This window comes from Phaseolus vulgaris, chromosome 10 (assembly GCF_000499845.2).
Source record: "Phaseolus vulgaris cultivar G19833 chromosome 10, P. vulgaris v2.0, whole genome shotgun sequence".
Lineage (NCBI taxonomy): Eukaryota > Viridiplantae > Streptophyta > Magnoliopsida > Fabales > Fabaceae > Phaseolus > Phaseolus vulgaris.
This window is the reverse complement of record NC_023750.2, coordinates 39,823,789-39,834,576: the sequence shown is the minus strand read 5'-3', so window position 1 is coordinate 39,834,576 and position 10,788 is coordinate 39,823,789.

Below are 10,788 nucleotides of genomic sequence, written 5' to 3'. Positions count from 1 at the left end.
TTTATAAGATGAGATTTGCACTCACTTATATATTTTAAAATATATTTATCTCTAGTCAATATGGAATCTCAAACTTACTTCTCAAAAAAAGTTCAAATTTTGTTATCAGTATATATTATACATTTAAGCGTGATTTAGTGATCGGATAACGAATGATCTAATAAATATAATAAATTATTATAAGAATGGATTCTCAATGACTTTGATATCTTATTATGAACTAAACTTTAAATCTAATTAAATCATATAAAACTGACTTATAAATAAGATTTGCATTGTATACTATGTCATTATTTTTTATATCGATATAAGATCTTTAAAAAAAATAAAACATTAAGTAGCTTAGCTACGTTCAAATATAAGTGGGGTTTTGAGAGAGAAAAAAAGGATTGATGAGAGGATTTGGGAAATGATATGTTGTAGTTTTGTGGAAAGGACATTTGTGTATGTCGAGTTGCCATGGTGATAAGAACGACAACGTACGTACGTACTCGGAAGAAACAAAGAAACAAATAGAATGAGACAACAAATATTAATACATGTAGACGAAATATTAGCCATGAATTTGCGAAGCGGTAGTGGCGAAGTAGATAGATGAAAGAAAGAATGAAAAAGTTTACTGACAGAATTGTTTGTTACTAATTCGCAATTGCCTTCATCAGCGCGTGCTGTCTTTTTCTCTCCTTCCTGGGTCCTTTTCCATCAATAAATATCCCACCAATCACACCAACGGAATGGAGTGTCTGCTGTCTTCTATTGTATGTACCATGTCGACTTTAGGATTCTTAGTATTTAGTTTTTTATAGAAAAAAATGGCTCCCACGTTTTTTATGCTTTATCATACATATCTAAAATATACTCTCTTTTTTTCACTCCCATATATATTATCTTTTTTTTATATTTTTTTTAAACAATAACATACATTTTTTTTAATATTTTAGTTATATATTTTGTAGTGTTTTATTTTATTTATAGTAATAAAAAAGTTATGTAGAAACTAGTTGAAGGAAATAAAAGAAGGCAAAAAGTTCTCTAGGAACTAATTGAAGACACACCCTCTTTACCTTGTCATCACCTTTATAATTAGTTGACAAAATGGTGTAAGCCTCACTTGCAATGGTTGCTCCTTCTATCTATTCAAATGTCTCGTCATTCATCTCTTGATGGATGAGATACAAAGCCTTATTGTCCTTCTTCTTCTGGTCACGATGCGCTACTCGTTGTGCCTCAGGCCTCAGTTGCATTGCAGACACTCCATTCTCAACGACATCTCATAACTCATGATAATCAAACAAAACTCTCATTTGCACACACCACCGATTGTAATTTTTTTCATCAAAGATAGAGACTGATAATTGGGTAGAGTTCATGATAACATGCTGGCTATTGATACAATAAAATCAAAATTAATAATAATAAAATCTGAATTAATAAGTCACAAGTTCGAATAAAAAGTTTGAATTTGATTTTACACCCTTAAAAAAGGTTGAAACTAAATCAATTTCAATATGATACTCTTGATAAATTTATTACAGTTTATAAAAGAGATATAAAAAAAAACTTTAATTGATGAGAAACGATAATAGTCTTAATTTCCTTCAAGAAGAGGTATATAAAGAATTCAGTGAAGACAATATGTAGAGGGTCATGTCGCAACATGTTAAGTGCAACTTTAAAAATATTTATGATTCAGAACACCTGAAATATATCCAAGAAAAAACAAATAGATATTTAATGATAGACAATTTTCTACATACATAAAAATATATAATATATAAATTTAAAAATAATAATATAATTTTACAGCTCGGAAAAGTTTAAATATTAACATGATTAATATAAAATAAACAGTTTATGTAACGTTAGCTTTTTATGTTAGGCCTTGAAATTTCTTGAAATGGTATCGTGTGTATAATTGAATTAGAAAAAAGAAACATAAGTTATCACACTGCAATAGTCTTTTATCTGTTCCTACACTTCTTTTGTATATCCCTTATCTCTTCTTTTAACATAAAAAGAGTTGTAATGCCGAAAAGCTGTATAATGTGAAAAATAAACATTTGAGTCAGAATTGCACCTTTAATTAGTAGTCTCAATCAGAAAGTAATAAGACAATTTCTGTGTCTGTGGATATATATATATATATATATATATATATAATGAATATAAAATTTTGGTCTACACTTTTATATGTTTTATTTTTTTATTTTTTTTTCAAAAATTAGCATTTTATTTATATTATTAGGTTCTTACACGTCATGATAAAAATCATCTACTCCTATTATTTAGCTTTTATTACCTTTTATTTTTTAAAAATTAATAAATAAAAAATGTTATTTTTCTCTATTTAATAAGATTTTTGCTACCAAATTTAAAAATTAAATAATTGGTAGTTGAAATTTTGGTAGCTAATTAGATACCAATTTAGAAACTATTTAACAACAATAATAGAAACTAATTTAGAAACTAATTTTTTTTAATTTCTAAAATGGTCTCTAATTTAGTTATTATAGCAACTAATTATTTTTTTGTCTCTAACATTGGTTTCTATTTCATGTTTTTCTAGTATAAGTACCCTAAAAAAAAAATAGTAAACCTTGCCTTAATTTTGGCCTTAGATAAAATTGTTACTATTGTGTCTAACTAGAGATGTTTAGTTTTATTTGTGAAAATACAGTATTTAAGTAAAATTATTTTGCAAAGTGTTATTTACAAGTAAATTAAATATTTTTCTTTATAACAACATTTTTATTGTACTTATTAATTTCCTAATAGTTCAAATAAAGCATAAATAAAAATGGAGAATTGTAAACTTATTCCAAATATTGGTAATATTTGTATAATATGAATATTATGATAAAAATGCATTTAGTACATAGAGTAAGAAACCGTAAATATGAAGAAAAAAAAACCACAAGTCCTATCTCTCTCAATTTCTCTTTCTCTCTTCAATCTCTCCCTCCTAACTTATTTATTCTAAAATATGATAACGTCATGTTGTAGACGAGGAGTCAGGATACATTTCTACCTGATCATATTTTCAAACAAAGTAATTTCATTTTTTTACTCTAAAGATCATTTATTCTATATTTTTCTTTATGATTTAGTTATCAATCTTAGTGGAGCCTGTTGAGAAAAATATTTCTCGCCATTTGAGAAAATGTTTTTCTCAACTTGATTAAGCTCATATAAATTTGATAATATTTGGATAACTTGTTCTATGTTCCTAAATTATTACAATAGAAGTTCTACCGGTTTTTATACAAACTTGGAGTTTTTCAAAATATTCTTATTACAAGATTATGGCTCATAGAAATACAAATATTTGCAATACAGGGTTTAAAACATCCTAAAGTCTTTCAGGATCTCCTACACCTGTATGATCATCTGCTTGCGTACATAGTACCATCATTGCAGTTCACAACACAACAAGAAAAGCAAGACTAAGCTAGTGAAAATAAAATTTTATAATATACACAATTAAATCAAAAGAGAAAACCAAATTACATGATCAATTTTTCAATTATTCAATATTTTTCAAATCCCTACATAAAACAATCACATAGATCTCACATGGATCTACACATCCAGGATATTCAACAAACAGAATAACATATTACTCCTTCCAAAAGACCCATATTAAGTAAGTATTACCAAAGACTAACACCTGATCCAAAGATTACCAACGAATCCAATAGAAAGGATCTGGGTAAGTTCAATACAATTCAAGTCGTGCATCTCATATGTCATGGTGTGCATGAACTCCCCTATCAACTTCTCACCACCTGATATCTTAGTTTATGTGACTTAGATCATTAGTAAAGCTCGGAGATCTTTGTTACCACATAGGTATCAATACTTAATACATTCATTTTCATACCATTTTCATCATACAATATCATTCAAAACGTGATCCACAACATTCAAAAGTCTATTTAATATAAAAAAAACAACACTTAAATGTTAAACCGTCAAAATTTAATATTTCTACAAGTTTAAATAATATATAAACAAACAATAGAATATATAAACACACAACATCACTACAAGAGAAATTTGAATATTGGGACCACGTCCGCTCCACATCCAGATCTTCTAGACTAGGGTGCTATTAAAAAATAAATTTAACTTCCCTTACCTAATTACTTGTTTTCCAAACAACTTTTAGAATTCTATCCTCTTAGTCTAGATAAGTTTCAAAATTTAAGGGTCTAATGCAAGTTATCCAAACAGAACATAAATTCAGTATATAGTAGTTGATACAGACATGGTCCCAAGATTTAATTTCTCTTGCAGGGATGTTAGTTGATAAAATTGTTTGATTTTATGTTGTGTGAACATGTATAAATATTATATTTTGATAGTTTGAAAGTTAAATATTATTTTTTTATGTTGGAAAAGTTCCTGAATGGTATGGATTTTTAAATGTTATGTGATGTATTGATATGTATTATATATGAATGATGAAAAAAATTATGAAATTGATGTCATACATTTGGGGTAATGTATGAGTTGTTGTTTGATGGAATTAAGTATGAAAAGTCTATGTTTAAAAGTGATCATTTAGCTTCACTGATCATACACACCAAGTCCCGCTGTAAATACTCGGTATTGGATGTTTGAATTTACTCTGATCATTTCTCTTGGATTCGTTGGTAATCTTTGGATCAGGTGTTAGTCTTTAGTAGGGGCATACTTAATGAGTCTTCCCAAAGACAATGGATTCATGTGTAGTCAGTGAGATTGAAATAAAATCCAATGATTGTGATTGAAAATAGATTCATGTGTGGTATATATGAATGATGAAATTGGTATTGAAATTTTATAAGACAACATTTAAAGAAATGTTTATAAATGATTATTTTGATTAGTTATTTTTGCATGAATTAGATATTTTATGAAATTTCTTTTCATTAGTTTACCCTTACTTTTATTGTTGTGTTTGAATTATGATGACGGTACTATGCACACGAGCAGATGATCATACAAGTGTTAAAGGGTATGGAGGGTTTAGAGTTTAGGGTTTAGGATTTTAGGATGTATTTTTGAATCTTATATTGTTAATATTAATATTTCTAAAGTTATAATCTTGTAATAGAAATATTTTGAAAAACTCTATGTTTGTATAGAAATATGTAGAATGTATATTGTATTAGTTAAATGTATTTTTTAGGTGTTATAAATGATTATAAAAATAAGATTCAATTGATATTTTAATTCCAATTTTTGTAGTCATTGATCATTGAGGGAATTTTTTATTCTTGTTATGGATGGCTTTAATTTTTCAATCATTTTTTTCCTGATAAGTTCAAATTAAGTTCAGATGTATAAATCAGTCTCAGCTTTTATGAAGATGATCAAATTGATTAAAAAATATAATTTTCTTTATATTTTATTTATCTTTTTTCTTATGTAAGATTTATTTTTTTTAGGAATATTTGATGTGGTTGTTAAGGACTATACTAAGTGTGCTAAGTTCGCCGTATTTTTTTTTAAATTTGAGTATCAAATATTAAAATACTGTATTAAATATTTTGTTTTAAATAAACAGTAAAATTAAAGAGGTGAAGCTAAAAAACGACAAACAAGAAAAATATTAAATAATAAGATAAAAAAAATAGAAAGATATAATAAAGATGAAAACAAAGATAAAGAAAACAAACTCCAATATAGAGTTGTCTTAATAATGGAAAAACAAATACAAAAAAAAAATGTAATATGATAAAATATGATATACATAGGTTAGAGTTAAGCTGCAAATAGTTTAAAAATAAATTTATTTCAGTATTTAAAATAAATGTGAATAAGGTAGGAGGTCTAGATAATGCGTCTATCCCTCGAATGCCCTCAAATACTTTATTTATATTTAAATAATTTTTTCTAATAAAAAAATAACTCTAAATAATGTTATTAACTGATAAATTATTTAAATATTAGGTTCGTAACAAATTGAATAAAAAATTAGTTTATTATAATCTTGATCCCATTACAGTTATTATTTATCCATCAACATTATAGATTAAGAGTTTTAAGTATGTTTAATTAAATCAATCTAGTCATATCATTAATTCTGATTAGGCTTTTTTACAAAATTCTAAATTAAAAAAAATTAATATCAATCAAATCCTAACAAAATAAATTAAAAGTGATCAAGTTAATAAAATAATTAAGCATACAGATAAATAATATAATTGAAATAAATCTTCAATAGATTCAAATATTTACATGATTTCTATGATTACACTCAACCCGATGAAGAAATAAATTAATGACTTTTATTCTCATGAGAAAATCGTTTCTAATTAAAGGTGATAAATAATGAATGTTTACAAAGATGTTTCCTTGTCATTACAATGAGAAGTTTTTTCAAAAAGTTAGGTAACACCTCTCCTTATGTCTTTATTATTATAAGAATTTTAACAAGCTCAGATAAAATATATTAATGTATTTTATTAGGTTTGCAACTTGTGTTATATTATTCCATCAAATCCAAACTTATCCTCGAAAATATTAATTTAATATTTTAAGTTAAACTTCATTAAAATTAACTTCGGACCAATTGTAAAATGAGTGAATAAACACCTCATGATCTTATCCAAGCATGCAACTTTGGCTTTTGAGAGTGTGTTTGCATACTTGTTAATTGTGTACAACTATAATTGATTAATAATTTGGAAATATACTCAAAATATATATATATATATATATTATAATATACATATATATACTCGTATAACAAAATTCAGTACATAATTTAATATAATTATAATTATAAAAAAATCAAACATATTTAAATGATGCTCCTTCCTTTCTTCAAATTTTTGAAGTTATCAATAATTAAATTTTAACTAAAATTTTAATAGTGTTAGATCTGTATAAGGTTAAATCATCCTAAATGAATTATATTTATTAGATCATTCTAAATGGTCTATATTTATTACTTTTTATTTACTGATAAAAATGTTCTGTGTAAGAGACAAAAATAACTGAAATTTTAAGAGACAAATTTTTAAAAGAAAAATATATTATAAACAAATGAGAGTTAAAAACTGGTTATAGAAAACATATAATAAAAGATTTTAACTTAGAAAAAATTTCATACCAGAATATTTTAAAAAAATAAAAACTTAAATTAGTTATAGTGTCGAAACTTCAAAAAAATAAAATAAGATTCATATTTTAAACATTTTCCAATGATATAAACTAATTCCTTTTTCATGAGAAACATAATTACATTATATTATGAAATTAATATTTTATTCTGAAGTGGGTCAAGATAATTACCTTTTTTCCTAAATGGAACAAAACAAGTGAAAAATATGTAAAAACAATGAGTTTGTATCTTTTACTTATTCTTTTTTTTTAAAATAAAACAAAATAGGTGGAAAATGAGAAAAAAAACCATGAATTTATATTTAACTATAGAAGAGAGAATGAATGATAAAGAGAGTAAAAATAAAAATAAAATCTTAATTTTCTTCTCCTATATACTTTATCAGTCTTTTTATTTAAATCTTTATTTAATTTTAATTATTATATATAAAAAATTCAAAATATTTGAGAGGCCACCACTATAATCCTTGTCACATCTATTTTTATAATACAATATATTTTTATTTTAAAATTTAGATTTGAAATATAAATAATGAAATCATATCATTCTAGAATATTGAAGGCTTTTTACTAGCATGAGCGAATCTATTCCCGCAACTTATGGTCATTCAAGCACCTTCCCCTTTTTTCCTACTTTTTCATTGAAATGTGAAAAAGAAAAAGGTCGAAACAATACTGAAATGAGGTTTTAAACACGTTGTATGATCAGACAAAAATAATAAATATTTTGAGAGATTTTTATAAAATTTTGTTGGTTGGTTTAATTTGAAGAAAGACCTACAAAGATAAGGGATGTGTAGGGAAATAAGACCTCTCGTTCAATTCTTTTTGTTTGATTTTTTTTAATTCTATATTAAATAGAAATAAGATAAAATATAATATATTATAAATATAAATTTCATTTTATTAAATTGATTTTTTAAATTAAGTTTAAATTTTAATTTTATAAAATGGTAGAAGAACATATTAAAAGTCTATCTAACATATCATATCATTATTTAATGTGTAATTATTCTCTATTTTTATACTTGATATGTTGTCTTGTTAAGTTAATTTTATAAGTATGATTATTGGCTCTAAATTATGTTTAAGAGATGATCTATTAGAAACTTCAATTACATAAATAGATCGTATTTCAGATTTCATTGAACTATTTTTATATGTGTTGAATTATCTATTGGATGCATGTGTATAGGTATTTTTGGTTAGTCATACTTGTTCTCCATCACTGAACACTTACTTTTCAGAGGAACCTTTTGTAAAAGGGTTATAATATCTTGAGTGTTCTATTTAATTTTATTTAGTTATTTATTTTTGGGACAAAAAATGATTAGACTGTTTATGGAAAATAACATAAGAGCAATTGATAGAGATTGTCTAGTAGTATTGAGACTAGTTAGATCGTCTATTGTGTCTTTATTATAATTGTCTTAATTGTAAAACTCAATGTGTATAAAATCTTCCAGTGTTAATAAAGTGTTCTCTTTCAATCTTGCTCTAGTATTTTATTGTTTGTTATTATTGAGAATCCAACAATTTGCGTCATTTGTGGGGACAAGAAAAAGGAATTCGAGAAGTTGAAAACATGACCACCAAGTTTGACATTGAGAAGTTTTTTTATAAGAACAACTTTGATTGTGGAGAATCAATATCGAGATAATCTTGATACAACATGATTATGTTGATGCTCTAAAGGATGACGAAAATATGACAACGTTTATGTCTTAGAAATAGAAGACTAACATGATAAACAAAGCCAAGAGTACCATAATTTTGTGTCTTGGTGATAAGGCACTAAGGCAAGTCACTAAGGAGAAATTTGTTGCATCAATGTGGGTGAAACTTGAGTCATTGTATATGACTAAGTCTTTGACACACAGACTTTGTTTGAAACAATAGTTGTATTAGTTCAAGATGATTGAGTCAAGAATAAAGGTGAAACTACTAGTGGATTTCAACAAAATTCTAGACGATCTAGAGAACATTGAGGTGAAGCTTGGTGAAGCTTGAGGATGATTGAGGTGAAGCTTGAGAATGAGGATAATGATCTACTTATTCTTAATGTCTTGTCTAAGACGTATGAACATTTTAAAGACGATTAACTATTTAGAAAGGAGCTAACTTTGAAGGAGGTGCATGCCTAAATAAGGATTAAGGAGCTTAAAAAGTTTTAAGAGTCTAAGGAAGAGGATAATGGGTTCAGTTTGAATGTGTTGAAGTTGAAGGGAAAGAAAAAGAAGGATTTTAATGGGAAGAAGTCAAAGCAATACTCATCAAACATTGTGAGAAGTTAAGTGCTACAATTGTCACAAGAAATGTTACTTCAAAAGTTATTCTTTTCATATGCCATTTCAGGAGGAACTCTTTGCAAAGTTGTTCAAATTTTGTGTGTCCCCACTTGCTACAACTAATATTCTTCTTGTCAATAATGAAATTGTAACTTTTTTTCCACATTATTGTATAATGATAAGAATTAATTAATATTCTTATAAGTCGTGATATAATTTATCAACTATTAACATTTATAGATTCATGTTATTTTACATTATTTATTCCAATCAAGTATCGTAAAATTAGTAAATTGAGCGTCCAAGTGTCAAACTTAAGAAATTCAACCATGTGATTGGAGACTTATTTTGTCTGGATTTTTCATATTCAACTTGGAATCTTAGTAACCATAATTTAAATTCAACAATTAAATCGATCAAAATAGTTAGAAAATCAAGTTTTCCCTCTAGTAATTTAGTCTTAATTTGTTGTTTGGAGTATGTTGTTATATGTTGGAACTTTTATATATTGTTATAATTTTTCAAGCTTGGTTTTATGTATAGAAAAGTAAAAAGCGAGAAAAGCAAATTCCAAACAAATTTGAACAACTACCAAGGTGTGTCGTCTTACTATTACTTGAAATTTATTTTGGCTGGTTGGATTAGTTAAGGCATGCTTAAAAAAGATTTTATCTCTTTTGTTTTGATTTCCTTATATTTCTTCTTGTTTGGATTAATATTGATTTATCATGAGGCACGAGGGCTATTGACGTTCTTTTTGTTTTTGTCTTTTTAATGACATTGGTCAACTACATATTAGGAATTGAGTTTACTTTTAATTTGAAACAGAATTTAACATTAGAAATAATGTATGAGTTCATTAGTAAACCTCTTTGTGAAGTTGATGTCCATGACAATCATGTAACTGAGAATGAGGCTCAAAGTGTTGAATCTAATAAGAAAAAGCACAAGTCTACAACATTTAATTGTTGGAAATTCTTTACTAGGATTGACGTTTGTGATGATTGAAAAGAGAGGGCAATTGGTGGTGAAAAATATACTTCCCATTTAAAATTTCATATTGAAAGATATAATGAAATCAAATATGAAGATGTGTGTCAAATGATTTTGGAGATGCAAGAATAGTTAGAGGAAAAAAAAAGATCATATGGTGTCATGTGAATTGTGTACTAATTTAATTATTCAACATGGTTTACCATTCAAATGTGTCGAGTATCAAGAACTTAGGACTTGGATAAGTTATTTGAATCCTAATGTGACTCTAATTTCTAGAAATACTACTAAATTTAAAAATGTCTTAAAAAAATAGGAACATTGATGCATCAAATGGGTTGTGCCTAGATGTTCCTACAAGGTGGAACTCAACTTTTTTTATGTTTCAAAGTGA